General features: G+C 35.5%; 1 long non-coding RNA gene across 1 annotated transcript in view; it reads left to right on the forward strand.

Annotated features, from left to right (window-relative positions):
- The first annotated feature begins 16 nt into the window (after positions 1 to 16).
- LOC107758598 (uncharacterized) overlaps positions 17 to 13813 on the forward strand; it is an 18213-nt gene continuing 4416 nt past the window's right edge. Inside the window, exons 1-2 of the long non-coding RNA XR_001642043.1 lie at positions 17 to 242; positions 8172 to 8246. This is a non-coding gene — a long non-coding RNA (uncharacterized LOC107758598). The remainder of the gene's footprint in view (positions 243 to 8171; positions 8247 to 13813) is intronic.

Here is a 13813-nt window from a genome sequence, read left to right on the forward strand (position 1 = left end):
CAGGGCTCGCGCAGCACTTTCCATTCGCTCTCGAGCTCAGGCAGCCATGTGATGAAGTTCTGCTCTCCCCTCACACCTGCTCATCCTGTGGATGGAATAAGATGCTTTCAAACGACGATGCCTCGTGCATCTTCAGCAAACTATAGTCGTGGAAGGATTTCGTGGATGTGATTTCTAATCGAGGATGTTCGTTTATCCGTTTCACATCCAGATGACGGTGCCATGGAGAGTCCAAGGGGAATGTAAGTAGCCTACTTCATGCTTCTAATTTTGCAAGAATGGGCCACGTGAAATCTGTAGCTTTAATCTCGTGTAAAATTATTGCATTCTCATAAAAGGAAAAATAATGCTTTTGGTCTGTATTTTCTCGGGTGTCCTTTTGAGAAAAAGAAAAAATGTTGATAAATCAACCAATTCAAAATGTTTTATTATTTTCTAACATAACGGTTTGCTTATGAAATAATAGGCTTATTTTATGTCATTTAAAAAAAGTATGACCAAAGCAAACGCCTTTTTAAAACACGCATGGCTAACTGAAAGACTTGATACTTTATTAACACACATGCTTCACTGGCTGTTAAACAAACGATAACAGATCAAGAAGTGCTAATTGCCCTCTGTGTGACGTCACGCCGAACACCCTAAGTGGTTCATTGCTTCAGGGTGGTTAAATTAAGAGCTGCTATAAAAGATAACAGATAAAATGGTATTTTGTTTTAAAATGATGTTGCTAAATATTTTATTTATTTTAAGAACGTGCTTTCATTCTGAAGCAAATACAGCTAAACCTTTGTTCTACTGTAATTTGCATCCTGGAGAGGAGAAGTGATGCTTAATTTACTTCATTCAGCTGCTTTATTTTCTCTCATTTAGTATTTAGGGAAATCTTTCATACGGGCATTTAGGCATTTATGTTTTCTAATGGAGTATGAAAAACATTTATAAATGTCTGTCTGTATGTGTCGATTATGTGTGGACTGAGATGAACTGAATAAATATGTACGAAGAGAAAAATGTATTTAGGAAATATTTACATACAGATATTGCTTTAATTAGTGGTGAAATAATGGTTAGGTAATTTTGTGCATCCTTCCTTCCAGTTGCAATATTTTATTTATCGTTATTTTTTATGCTCGTATTATTTACCATTTGAGGTTGACGAGTGAACTGCAATCAACTGCTGCTGCTAAAACGAATCTAATAAGGCAAACTGAAGAACGAAAAGGCTTGTTCATTATAATATCGAAATGTTTACAGGCCTGTTTACATTGCAATAGAACAGTGAATTCTTTTTGAAATTTAAGAGACACGTATTAGTCATAATGATTAATCATAATTCATAATTACAGTGCAGAGCCTTAAAAGCATCCCAAGGATGCCGCACAAGCTCCTTCTGAAAACTTTGTTGAACAAACAAACTAGAAGTTTCACTCTTGTGTCTAAAACTGAACCATTGGAACGGAAAAGATGAGGTCTATAATAGTATCAAATCAATGGGCAATATTTACCATCTGAGGGTGATTTTCAGGGGCATTTATTACATTTATGCGTACAAATATTTCTCTACTACTAAAAAGAATAGTTTAGAATATTATATAACATATATAAATGTTAGAAAAGCAGAAGAATCTACATTTTTAAATATGTGGGGTCACTTCATGTAGGCTACTTTTTTTTTTTTTTACACCAAGCCCTGGTTAATTTCTGATCCTGGTCTATATTCATAATTGCACTGCAGAAAAGGGACAAGCGCGTCGCCGCGTGCGTCTCCAAATAGACATTTAAATTCGGCGCAACCTCGAGACCTCTGACCTCACGAGGTTTGTGCGCATTTTGGGCACTAGAGATGGAGCCCATTGAGTGCGTCAGTCCTGTCATCCGTGAGCACGTCATCCGTGTGCCATAAGGACGTCATGATGTTACCCCGAGCAAGAGGAGCGAAAATGCCTCCAGATCAAACCTGCGCGCATTTTACGCATGATACGAGAGTGATATTTGAAGCCCAAACCCAAGCACGCATGTGTTTACACTCCAGCTCTCGCTCTGTGCCCGATGCTGTCTTTATGCCTTGCGTTTTTTGCTGCGTGCCCGTTTATTCTCTTGCCTGGATACGCAGGATTTCATGCGTACCGCACTGTAAATCCAGCCAAGCCGAGCTCCGACTGGTATAAAAGCATCCTCGCTGCCATGGATGGATGTAGCAGGCGAGCCCGGTCTCATGAAAATGCGTATAAATCGTTCGAGTCAATAATTAAGAAGTTCAACAATTACGCGCGGGAGCCAAGTTGGATGGTATCGACCTCATTTACAGGAACTTTCTGTTTTTTTTTTTTTTGTGTGACACATCACGTTGGAGGCGTGTTGTTATCTTTGGTTATCTAGCTGTATAAGTGTGCTGGTCGTCATAAAGCTAGATAACCGAAAGTAAGAACCGCTTCTATCAGCATCTCAACGTGGAGCATTACATATGTCGGTGAAATATAGGTATTAGATTGTTGTACGCGCAAACGCTTCAGGATGGTTTGTTTGTTATATAGGAATAAAATGAAAGCTTTTGGATGAAAGGATGAATGCAAAGCGCATATAGGGGACAAAGGCGTAAGTTTGTTGTAGTTGTCAGCTCATTGGAACCCACGTGCGTCCGAGTATCGTTGACTCTGGACTTATTCAAGCTCCTCAAATGAAATAATTGGGACATAATGGGATGGAGGAAGGAATTGGCATAGAAACTCATCCTTAATTGATGCGGTCGAGCGCACGTGGGGGAGATGATGTGAACGCCCGTGGACCCCCATTCCCACGCTCGAGGGCAAGTGGGCAATGTCTTGTCTGGGGCAGAATATGACAGACAGCCCTGTGAGGGGGGGCCCAAGTGCGCCCTGCTCATCTGCATCTCTGTGGAGGGTGGAACAGCAGAGATGGAGTGAATGGAGGATGCTGGAGAGTGTGTGTGACGGGAATGTGTAACGGGATGCTGTACTTACACATCCACACACGAATCAACGGGCGACTCGTAAACTGTCCACGACTAGGCCGACGTAGAGGCCCCAAGAGCTGACAACTGATTCAGAGTCTCTCTCTCACACATCATTAAGCAGCTGCCTGTACATTAGGAATAATGTTACCATGTTTTTCTTTCACTTTCAGTTGACTTTCTTTCTTCCTTTTTCTTAAGATATTTTCTGCCATCGAAACCTAAACATAACCCCTGCTTTTATATTAATTTAATATCTTTAATTTAATATAATTTATTATTTTCATTGGCATTTAGTCCTGTTAATACTATAGAAATGTTAGCAATTTTCATAGAAAAATGTAATCAAAAATGTGTATATATATTAGATATTAGATTTAGAGTATATTAGATTTTTAAATAACGTTTCACACAGCCATCTTACCATATAAGGTGGGGGAAATCATATTTTAATATTTAAACAAATATTAAATTTATAATGTTTTTTTTTTGTTTTTTTTTAGAAATAAAAGGTTTGAATGACCTTATAGTTTTTGGAGTATATTAACTTTAACAAAGTGATACATATACTTATATTTAATAATATGTTTTTAGTAAGTATGAATTATTTATAGTTTTTGGAGAAAAAAAATATGAAATGTATTATAAAATTGTTTTATAATTAAAATGAATGAATCACTTCATAATTCATAATTAATGTAGAAAGGGGAATTCCCAGAATTTCCAGTGCAAACCATCACATTTTATTTAAAAAGTTTTTTTTAAATTTGTTTTATCGTAGTGTTTTCTGCTAAATGTATTTATTTATTTATTTTTGAATTTTAATAAAAATATTTAATTAGACAAATTCCTGATGTGCCAGTGCAACCCTTCTGATAGAACATATAGTCATTGGGGTTTCTGCATATAAGGTGGGGGAAATCATATTTTAATATTTAAACAAATATTATATTTATAATGTTTTTTGTTTTTTTTAGAAATAAAAGGTTTGAATGACCTTATAGTTTTTGGAGTATATTAACTTTAACAAAGTGATACATATACTTATATTTAATAATATGTTTTTAGTAAGTATGAATTATTTATAGTTTTTGGAGAAAATGTATATGAAAAGTATTATAAAATTGTTTTATAATTAAAATGAATGAATCACTTCATAATTCATAATTAATGTAGAAAGGGGAATTCCCAGAATTTCCAGTGCAAACCATCACATTTTATTTAAAAAGTTTTTTTAAAATTTGTTTTATCGTAGTGTTTTCTGCTAAATGTATTTATTTATTTATTTTTGAATTTTAATAAAAATATTTAATTAGACAAATTCCTGATGTGCCAGTGCAACCCTTCTGATAGAACATATAGTCATTGGGGTTTCTGGGTGCTGTGTAATGAATTTGACATTGTTCCACATTATATATGTAGCTGTAATGTGTATTTTAGCATATGGAATCAGTTTTGATGGTCTGCTTGAACTTGAATTTGACCATGTAGCACATGCTGACCTCTGAACTTTGATTCCTTTGGGACAGAAAACTTCAGAGGTCAGACAGGTCACCACTTGAGGTCACTCCGAGGACTCGAGCTAAAAAACAAAATATAACTTGGGGGGAAAAGAAACCAATGTATTTCCAGAGTGTTCAGGTTTGTAAAGAGCTGTTTGCTTCACAAGAAAATAAAAAGGAAACAGGCCACTTTGGTTAGTCAGAACTTTTGCCTGAACAAAATATACGATTTCAAAGAAATTATCTGAAATATATCATCCAAATCATTCATCAGATCACACAGATTGCATTCTATTTTTTAAATTGATACCATATTTTATTTATTTATTATTATTCATTGTTTTGGGGTGAGGAGGACATAAAATGACTTTTGTTAAATAATATTTCACTGAAAAAATGTAATATAATCACCAAAATGATAGCACTTTCTATTTGAATGAATGAATGAATGATGCATTTATATAGCGCTTTATTGTGTATTGCTGTACAACCAAAGCGCTTTTACAATCATGTTGGGGGTCTCTCCTCAACCACCACCAAGTGTGCAGCATCCACCTGGATATATCAACACCTGAACTAAATAAAGAAACCATAAATAATTTATTAGTAAAAGAGAGAGAGAGAGATCACAAGAATATCTGTTAATCATCCTGCAGTTATTATGTGCCCGCCCACTTTTGGCTAATCTGTCATGTGTGATGAGCTCTTGAGCTGATTGGGGTTTCCATGGAGATGATGAGGCCAGCTGACTACATGAGCTGGAGGTGCCAGTGTGTCTATAGCTGCAATAAATGTAATGAGAATCACCTCGTGTTACTGCGCGTTAGTCACAGATATATTACTATCTTAGATCTTCTGAGAGCAATTTATAATGAGAACATAATCTGTCATCAACACTGAAGGATATTAATACTGATCCATAGCAGTTGTTATTAAGTTCAGCTGTATTTCACTGCTAAAACAAGCTGATTTTCTTGAATGAATGGGCTACAAATATACTGAGAAATTTCCAATACTGATATCCTGTGATTGTGTTTCCATCTCTGATTTATAGCAAATCTTCTAATATTTTCGACAACAGCTGATAGCGCAATCTGCAAATGACTTACATATATACTTATATATACTGCTAATTTGCTGCGAGACTCTGGGATTTTGATGGAGAGACACGAGGAGCCACTTTCCCTTCATTTGAGGGCAAACACACAGATGCATTGATAGCATGACCAAATAAAACAGAATTAAGCGTGGAATTATTGTTGGCATGAAATCTTTGGATTATAAAAATATTATAAAACTATCAAGATATATTTCTGTATTCTGACAAAACCAAAATTAATTTGAGAATCAAATATTAAAATAAAGCTTTTTTTTTTGACTGCAGGAAAAGCAATAAAAGCACTGATTTGTGTTATGTTGAAAAGACGTAATCCGAAAATGATATTACATACAGTACGTCCCTTGATTAACTGTAAGCGGTTCATGGGCATCTCCAAACACGTCATTGTCCATTGTGGAAGCGATGCCTCCTGTTTGCCACCATCTTATGACTTTGGCAGTGGAGACTGAGAGGGCAATCCCAAAATGTCTGCTGGCACACACACACACACACGTCGCGCACTTTGCATATGTCACAGCACAATGGCTGCCCGTTACCATGAATACCAATTTTCTAATTAGCACCGTTTTCATTGATTTAGCACCCTGAGCTCCCGCGTATGATTGGTGGTAATCACAATGCCTGGAGATTCTCAGCAGAGCCGCTTTTGATGAACGTTTGGCATCTTGTGTTTTGATTCGACGTCACATGTACAATATAAACCGCTTAAAAAGACCATATGGATGAAGATAGTTCAGCTTTTCTACCTCGAAAACCAATGTGTTTTATGACTTCTTTTTCTTACACCTTACTTTTATATTTGCATGCATATCAGAACAGTGCACACATTTTAAACATTTTCATAGTATACTGTGATACGAAAGAGAGGAATTTTGATTACTTTTGGAGTCACATCAGTAGCATGCATGAAATATGAACCGAAGAAGTACAGATAGATGGCAGACATGAGAAACGCTGTTAATAATTCATTCAGATTTAAGATATTCATGCAATAATAGGTGCCGTTGATACTTGTGCACTTGTGAAACAAATCTTAAGCATAACAGATTTTGCTTGTGGCCTGTATTCTTTCTTTTAGACTACAATGAAATACTGTTCATTAAAAGTTATTGCATAAAATTCCATTCAAATTTGCCTGGTACGGAGTAAATAAAATGACGCTCAAACAGAAAGTCATGGGTTCGATTCCCAATATGAACTGATAAAATGTGTTGTTTGAATCCAATTTAAGTTGCTTTGGATAAAAATGTATGACAAATGTAAATTTAGACATTATGTGTAAATGAGATATTATATGTACTGTACCTCCGAATACGAGTCATTGAGCTCACCATTATATAGAGTCTTGTTGCATGTATAAACCACTTAAAAAGTCGTTCATCTATATGAATGAAGACGTAATTCTGCTTTTCAACAAATGTGTTTTATGGCTTCTTTAGCTTAAACACTAGTTTTATATTTCACCCTAAATGCATTTTAAATGCATAAATATCAGAACAGTGCACTCATTTCAAACATGTTTAACATTTCATAGTACGGTGATACCAAAGAGAGGAATTTTGATCACTTTTCACATCAATGGCATGCATGAAATATGAACAGAACAGGTTCAGATAGATGACAGACATGAGAAACGCTGTTAATAATTTACACATTTAAGATATTCATGCAACAATAGGTGCCATTGATACTCATGCACTATAAAAAAAACATTTCATAGTACATTGATACCAGAGAGGAATTTAAAAGTGTACTATACATTAAAAGTTATTGCATAAAATGGCATTAAAAGTTGCCTGGTGTGGTGTAAATAAAATGTAGCTCGACCAGTAGGTCAAGGGTTTGATTCCCCAGGTATGCATGAACTGAAAACATTTATTGTTTGAATGCAATTTAAGTTGGTTCGGATAAAAATGTATGGAAAATGCAAATCTAGACATTATATGTACCTCTTAATATGTGACATTCAGCTCACCATTATACAGAGTCTCGATGGAGACCACATGGATGAAGACGTAGTTCTGCTTTTCTACAGTGAAAACAAGTATGTTTTATGAGTTCTTTAGCTTAAAAATTAGTTTTGTATTTCAGCCTAAATTCATTTTAAGTGCATAAATATCAGAACAATGCACAAACTTTCCATGTGCACGTTTTAAACATGTTCAACATTTCATAGTACAGATACCAGAGATCACTTTTAGAGTCACATCAGTGTGAATAGATTTTGCTAGTGGCCTTTGTTCTTTCTTTTCAACTACAATCAAATAATGTCCATTCAAAGTGACTGCATAAATTGGCATTAAAAATAGCCTGTATGGAGTAAATAAAAATGTAGCCCAACCAGTAGGTCATGGGTTCGATTCCCCAGGAATACATAAACTGACAGAATGTGTTGTTTGAATACAATTTAAGTTGCTTTGGATAAAAATGTATGGCAAATGTAAATCTAGACATTATATCTGTACCTCTAAATATGAGATACTGAGCTCACCATTATGTAGTAAAGCTAACAGAATAGTAAGTGCCTTTATTGTGGGTGTAATGTGAAATCTCTGTGTTTCTCTGTGTGTGTTAGAGGCAGCTGGAGCTCGGAGTCGCCCGCAGGAGGAAGTGGAGGCAGCGCTGCCTCATGAGGCTGATGCAACATGAGGTGAGTGGCGAGCCAGAGGCCAGAAAAAGGGATGTGAACATCCTCTGCGGACCATTCATAGACGCATGCACATGTGCGCGATTGCTCAACATGCTCGTAGCACATCTGAGATTTGTTTTCCCAGTGCATACAAATCCAAAAGCAAAAACATGAGTGTAAAAATAAACATAACAAAATAATATTGGTGGAAAGAGTGGTTGAGTAGGGGTTAAAGGTGGGAGACACAAGCTCATTGGCTGAAATTATTATTTTAATGATATGGTGCAGTATTAATGCCAATGATGTGTTTGAAAAAAGATTTTGTTGCACTACAAAAATGACTTTGGTTAGAAGAAATGTTTATCGAGCCAGAAGACTCAACAATCACTGTGTGTGCGTGTCTGAATCAGGGTGGTTTAGAAAACCAGGCCAAAGGCAACATTAAACCCGTGACCTATTTCTTCAAATCAAGTCGGTTGAATTGGACTGTTACATTAGACTCCCATTGACGTTCTCTGTGATAGCAGACACTAATGATGTGATATTTAGATTATAATTACGAAACGGTGGGTCTGCATGAAGCTGAAAGCATTTTGTGTGTGTGTGTGTGTGTTTGCACAGAAATAGGGTTAATAATAGAATAAAACAGCATGCAAATATCAATAAGCAACAACAAAACAATCCACAAATAAATATATTCATATTTTTTCTGCAGCTAATTTATTGATTGTTGCTTAACATGCACCGTTGTGTAAATATTAGCATTCCAGCTTTCATCAAAATCAAAATAAATGTGTATTTTTGTGTGTGAGGTGGATTTGCACAGGCTTCATCTTTTTTTTCTTTTTTTTCCATGGTTCCCACCCAGGGAACAAAAGGCATGTGCATAATAAACTAATGCAAATGCATGCAAATTGCAAAGCCAAAATAGGGGTATGGACTTGGTGCTTTCCTTTGTGATGCAATCATCCCCCTCACTGTGTACTTAAAGTGCTGGGTTAAGCAGGAGACAAAATGCTTTGAATGGACCAGAAAAAAGAACAAAAAAGAAAAACAAGTGTCTTTTCCTGTGCGCTAATGTTTTTATGGAAAAAAAAAAAGAAAAATACAGAACAAGGAAGAAACATTAAATTATCCATCTTTGTGGAAAAATATTTAGCTAATTTAAAGAAAAAATTACCCACACAAGCTGTACAAGAAAATGTATATTTTTATATGAGGGTTGTTAACTATAATAACCCTGATATAAATGTATTTTCTTGTACAGCTTGTGTATGTGAATTTTTTTTCTTTAAATTAGCATATATTTATAACTATTTTTCCCATAAAGATAGATCATTTATTAAAAAATGTAAAAAAAAAAAATAACAAAAAAAAAAAATCCTTACTTGAAATAAATAAATAAATGTTGACCGAAATAAGATAATATATAAAGAACTTTTTATTTCAACTAGTTGCCAAGGCAACATTTCTCATTTTAATTTAGTTTAACTTGATGTACTAAAATAACTAGAACTAAAACTGAAATAAAAATGAATAAGAACTATATAGACAAAAACACAATAAAATTACTAAACCTTTAACTGAAATAAAATACAGTATAACTTGATGTACTAAAATAACTAGAATTACAACTGAAATAAAAAATTTATAAAAACTACAGTATATAGACAAAAACACAACAAAATTACTAAAACTTTAACTAAAATGAAAGTAAAAAATAGAAAATAAAAACTGATTCAAAATATTAATAAAAACTATAATAGTATCTCAATGTTATTAACATAACACTGATTTATATATATATATATATTTTTTTTTAATTTTAATATATTTATATGTATTTATTTTTAAAAATAAACAATTCATTCTTAGACCAGAGTTTTGTTTTAAAATAACAGGCACAAAATGCTTCATGTTTAGGCCGCATGTTCTATAAGTTTATCGGCACGTCTGTCCTTTGGCACATTAAAAGTGGGGTTTCTTACCCCAGACGAGAGGTGCTTCTCTTTCAGACACAATATGGCGAGATGTGCACAGGCCCAGCGTGCAGACAGACGCCTCACAAGCTTCTTTTAATGCGTGTCGGCATTAACATTCTTGCATGTCTAATGCCGGGATCGCAGCAGACACACGGTGTCCGGAGAGCGTGTGAATGGGGCCGTTATAGACAGCACCATCTTAATGATTTATTAATCTGCGTGGGCCTCATCTGAATATTGGAGCCTGGATGCTGAGCAGCTCTGCTGGGCAGATGGACCGACTGCAGACGTTCAGCGCAGTGTGTGTGTGTGTGTGTGTGTGTGTGCATGTCGCAGTGCTGACGGCCATAGAAACACGCACTGGAGAGCTGCACGTTATTTCAAAAGGCAACAGACCAGGCTTTGAAATAAATGTTTGTTTTTTGTTTGTTTGTTTTTAATTCAGTTCATAGTGAATGTTTTCAGTGCTATTTGTTAATCAATTGACACATTAATGAATTGCAGTGTTGTTTTGAGTAGATTGATAAAATGATATCATGCAATATGCATGAGAAATTAAACTGAAACTGTTTTAGATGCATTGAGTTTTAGCCCAACAGATCTCATGTTTTCTTTTGTTCTGTGTTAAATGCATTTTGCACGAAGTTTGAAGGCTGTTTCATACGGTATGTGCAGTGATGATGTGGAGGAGGAGTGTGTGAAGCTGGACTTAAATTTGCATGCTCTATAATTCCAGGATTACTTTAAACCCATTTTACACAGGGATTTACATCTGAAATGTGTTGTGTGAAAGTTTGTATCAAAATCATTGATAACACATGGCTGCATGAATATATGTACAAGTGTAAGAGAATTGGAAACCATTTTGTGTATGTTTTGCTATAGTATAGCTATAACATGTCTTGTTTGATTTGATGATATAAACTTCCACAGCAATTTCCGTTGTTGTAATGTATGCTACGGGATCCAGTATTTAAATATACTTTTTCAAAAGTATTGGGTCAGTAATAAAAAATAAAAAAAACTTTTATTCAGCAAGGATGCATTAAAAGAAATTTATAATGCTACACATTTTATATAAAATAAATGTTGTTCTTTTAAAATGTCTATAATAAAGAATTCTGAAAAAAAAATGTATCACAAAAAAGTAAAGCAGAACAACTTGTTCAACACTGATAATGATAAAAATGCAGCAAATCAGCATATTAGAATGATTTCTGAAGAATCATGGGACTGAAAAAAATTGGAATATTTTTTTTTAAATAATATTCCACAATTTTACTATTTTTACTGTATGTATATATATATAAAATTTTTTTATTTATTTTTTTTATTAAATGCAGTCTTGGTGAGCATAAAAGACTTCTTTCAAAAACATAAAAAAATCTTACTGACCCCAAACTTTTGAACGGTATCATGCATTTAAATTCCATGCACTTGAATGATTTATATGGCAATGCAGCATATCTTTTGCATTGGCAAACAGCAGTTTTACAAGCTTATATGGTCAGTGAAAGGGTCTGAACTATATTTAATGCATGAGGACGTAGTCAAACCTTTGTTAAACTGATAGATATGTAGTACTTCCTTATATTAGGCTGCTCATATTAGCAAGAAAAATGATGACTACCGAGCATATTAATGCATAGTTGTCATTGCGTTGGTAATATATTTGTGTAAAATGTGATAAGAAGTAATGCAATGTGTAAACAAACACACAAATGCAAATGTGACAGGTCAAGCCATTTTCAGCTTTTAAACACTCTGCTAAACATATATTAGATTACTAAGAAGCATTTTTCACTTGAAAGTCTCAGAAAACCTTTTACACTCCACAATTAAAATGTTACAGTATGTGCAAAGGATGTTTCAAAACCATGTTTTGAAGTACAGAGGCCTTATTTGAATGCTAAAATAATTTTGAGATGCTTTTTTAAAAAATTTTTTTTTTTTACAATACTTAAGTTCGAGTCCCTACTGGTCTTTTTCCAGACAGTTTTCATTCCTCACTTGTCAATGTCTCTCTGCTGAAGTGAGTGGCGATTAAGCAGCGATATTTCAGCCTTACGAGAGACGCTGCTCTCTCTCGGGTCCCATGATGGAGTTCTGTGTTAAGAGTGTCGATGGAGAGAAAAAGTGAAGGAGGGGAGGACAAATTGGAGGGGGCTTACTGTGGCCCAGTCAAAGGGTCCATTGTGCTGGGGCGAGGAGCAGAGTTAATCAGGAGACCCAACAGTAATCAACAGTAGAGTTTGGGTCGGACAACTGCTTGGGTAAACATCCATTGTTCTTGGGCTGAGGTACCAAACAATGCCAGCATTGTCCCCGGGTCTCTCATTAGGGTGTGCTGGGGGTTACGAGCTCTCGGCTCGGGCTGTTAAGAGCTTCGGAAGCGGATGGGAACCAGAGGGGTAAAGCCGAGCGGAGGGGGAGAGGAACAGGCCTCTCACAGTCCCTCTGCCACAAAACCTTTTGGCCATGGGCCGCACAAGCCGCAGGAAAGAGAGAAAGGCCAAGCTTGTCATGACATCTTCACATCAAAATCTCACGGAAGGCTCTCGTTGGAGGGGGGAGGGGGGGATGATCACAACAGGAGAGAATGACATGAAAATCAATTAGAAAGGGAGTTATGGTGATCTGTAACCAATATCAATAAAATCCAAATGGTGTCTACACGAAAAACATCCTATTTTCATTTTGTTGTTGGTGAAAATGCTTATTAAAGCAATAAACTGTGTGAGGCTCTTAATGTAATAATAATATTAAAAAAAAAACTTTAAAATATTGTATATTCAATAAATTATAAAATGTATCAATAATAAAACCACAATAAACTGCTAATTAAACTTAGAGCTTCAGGGTTTTTTTTCTGTTTGTTTGTCAGAAATGAACAAATGTACACTAAAAATGTGTCTTCCAAGCTGTGTTTTTGCCTCACCCGATTCATTATGGTAAGCCTACAATAAACCTAATAATTTAGAAATGTCAGGGTCGAGAATTTGCCTAGTTCCGTCATTCGTCCGTGCTTGTTTACGTCATGTCCGTAAATGAATAAAAAAAGTTTTTTTGTTAGAAATGAACAAAATGTCTTTGATGAGCGAGTACACTAAAAATACGTCTTCCAAACGGTGTTTTTGTCTCACATTGATCATGGTAAGCCTACAATAAGCCTATAGGCCTAATAATCTTTTATAGACGTCGGGTCAGATTTGCCGGGAAATTGCCTACTTCCGTCTGCTTACGTCTGACCATAAAGAAAAAAGGTCCGGTTGTTATATATAGGCTAGTTGTATCACCTTTAACTATCGGTACACAGGTACCTACACACGCAGAAGCGCGTGCACGTAATTTCTTAAGCAATGTTTCTCCGCAAGTAACTTTCGAGCGCTAGAGGGCCACGTTACATAAACCGATAGAGGGTAATATGACGTTACATAAATTTGCGAGTAAATATGGCATGTTGTGCCGGCACAGGTGTAACGGGGAGAACACAGGAAGCGTGCGGATCCATCTGCAAGGCTTTATTCACAAGAGACGTGGTCAAAAAACAGGCATAGGGCAGACAATGGCAAACAGGGATATTGATGGCAAGGCAAGAGGGATAAT

This window comes from Sinocyclocheilus rhinocerous, unplaced genomic scaffold (assembly GCF_001515625.1).
Source record: "Sinocyclocheilus rhinocerous isolate Xijiao unplaced genomic scaffold, SAMN03320098_v1.1 scaffold623, whole genome shotgun sequence".
NCBI lineage: Eukaryota > Metazoa > Chordata > Actinopteri > Cypriniformes > Cyprinidae > Sinocyclocheilus > Sinocyclocheilus rhinocerous.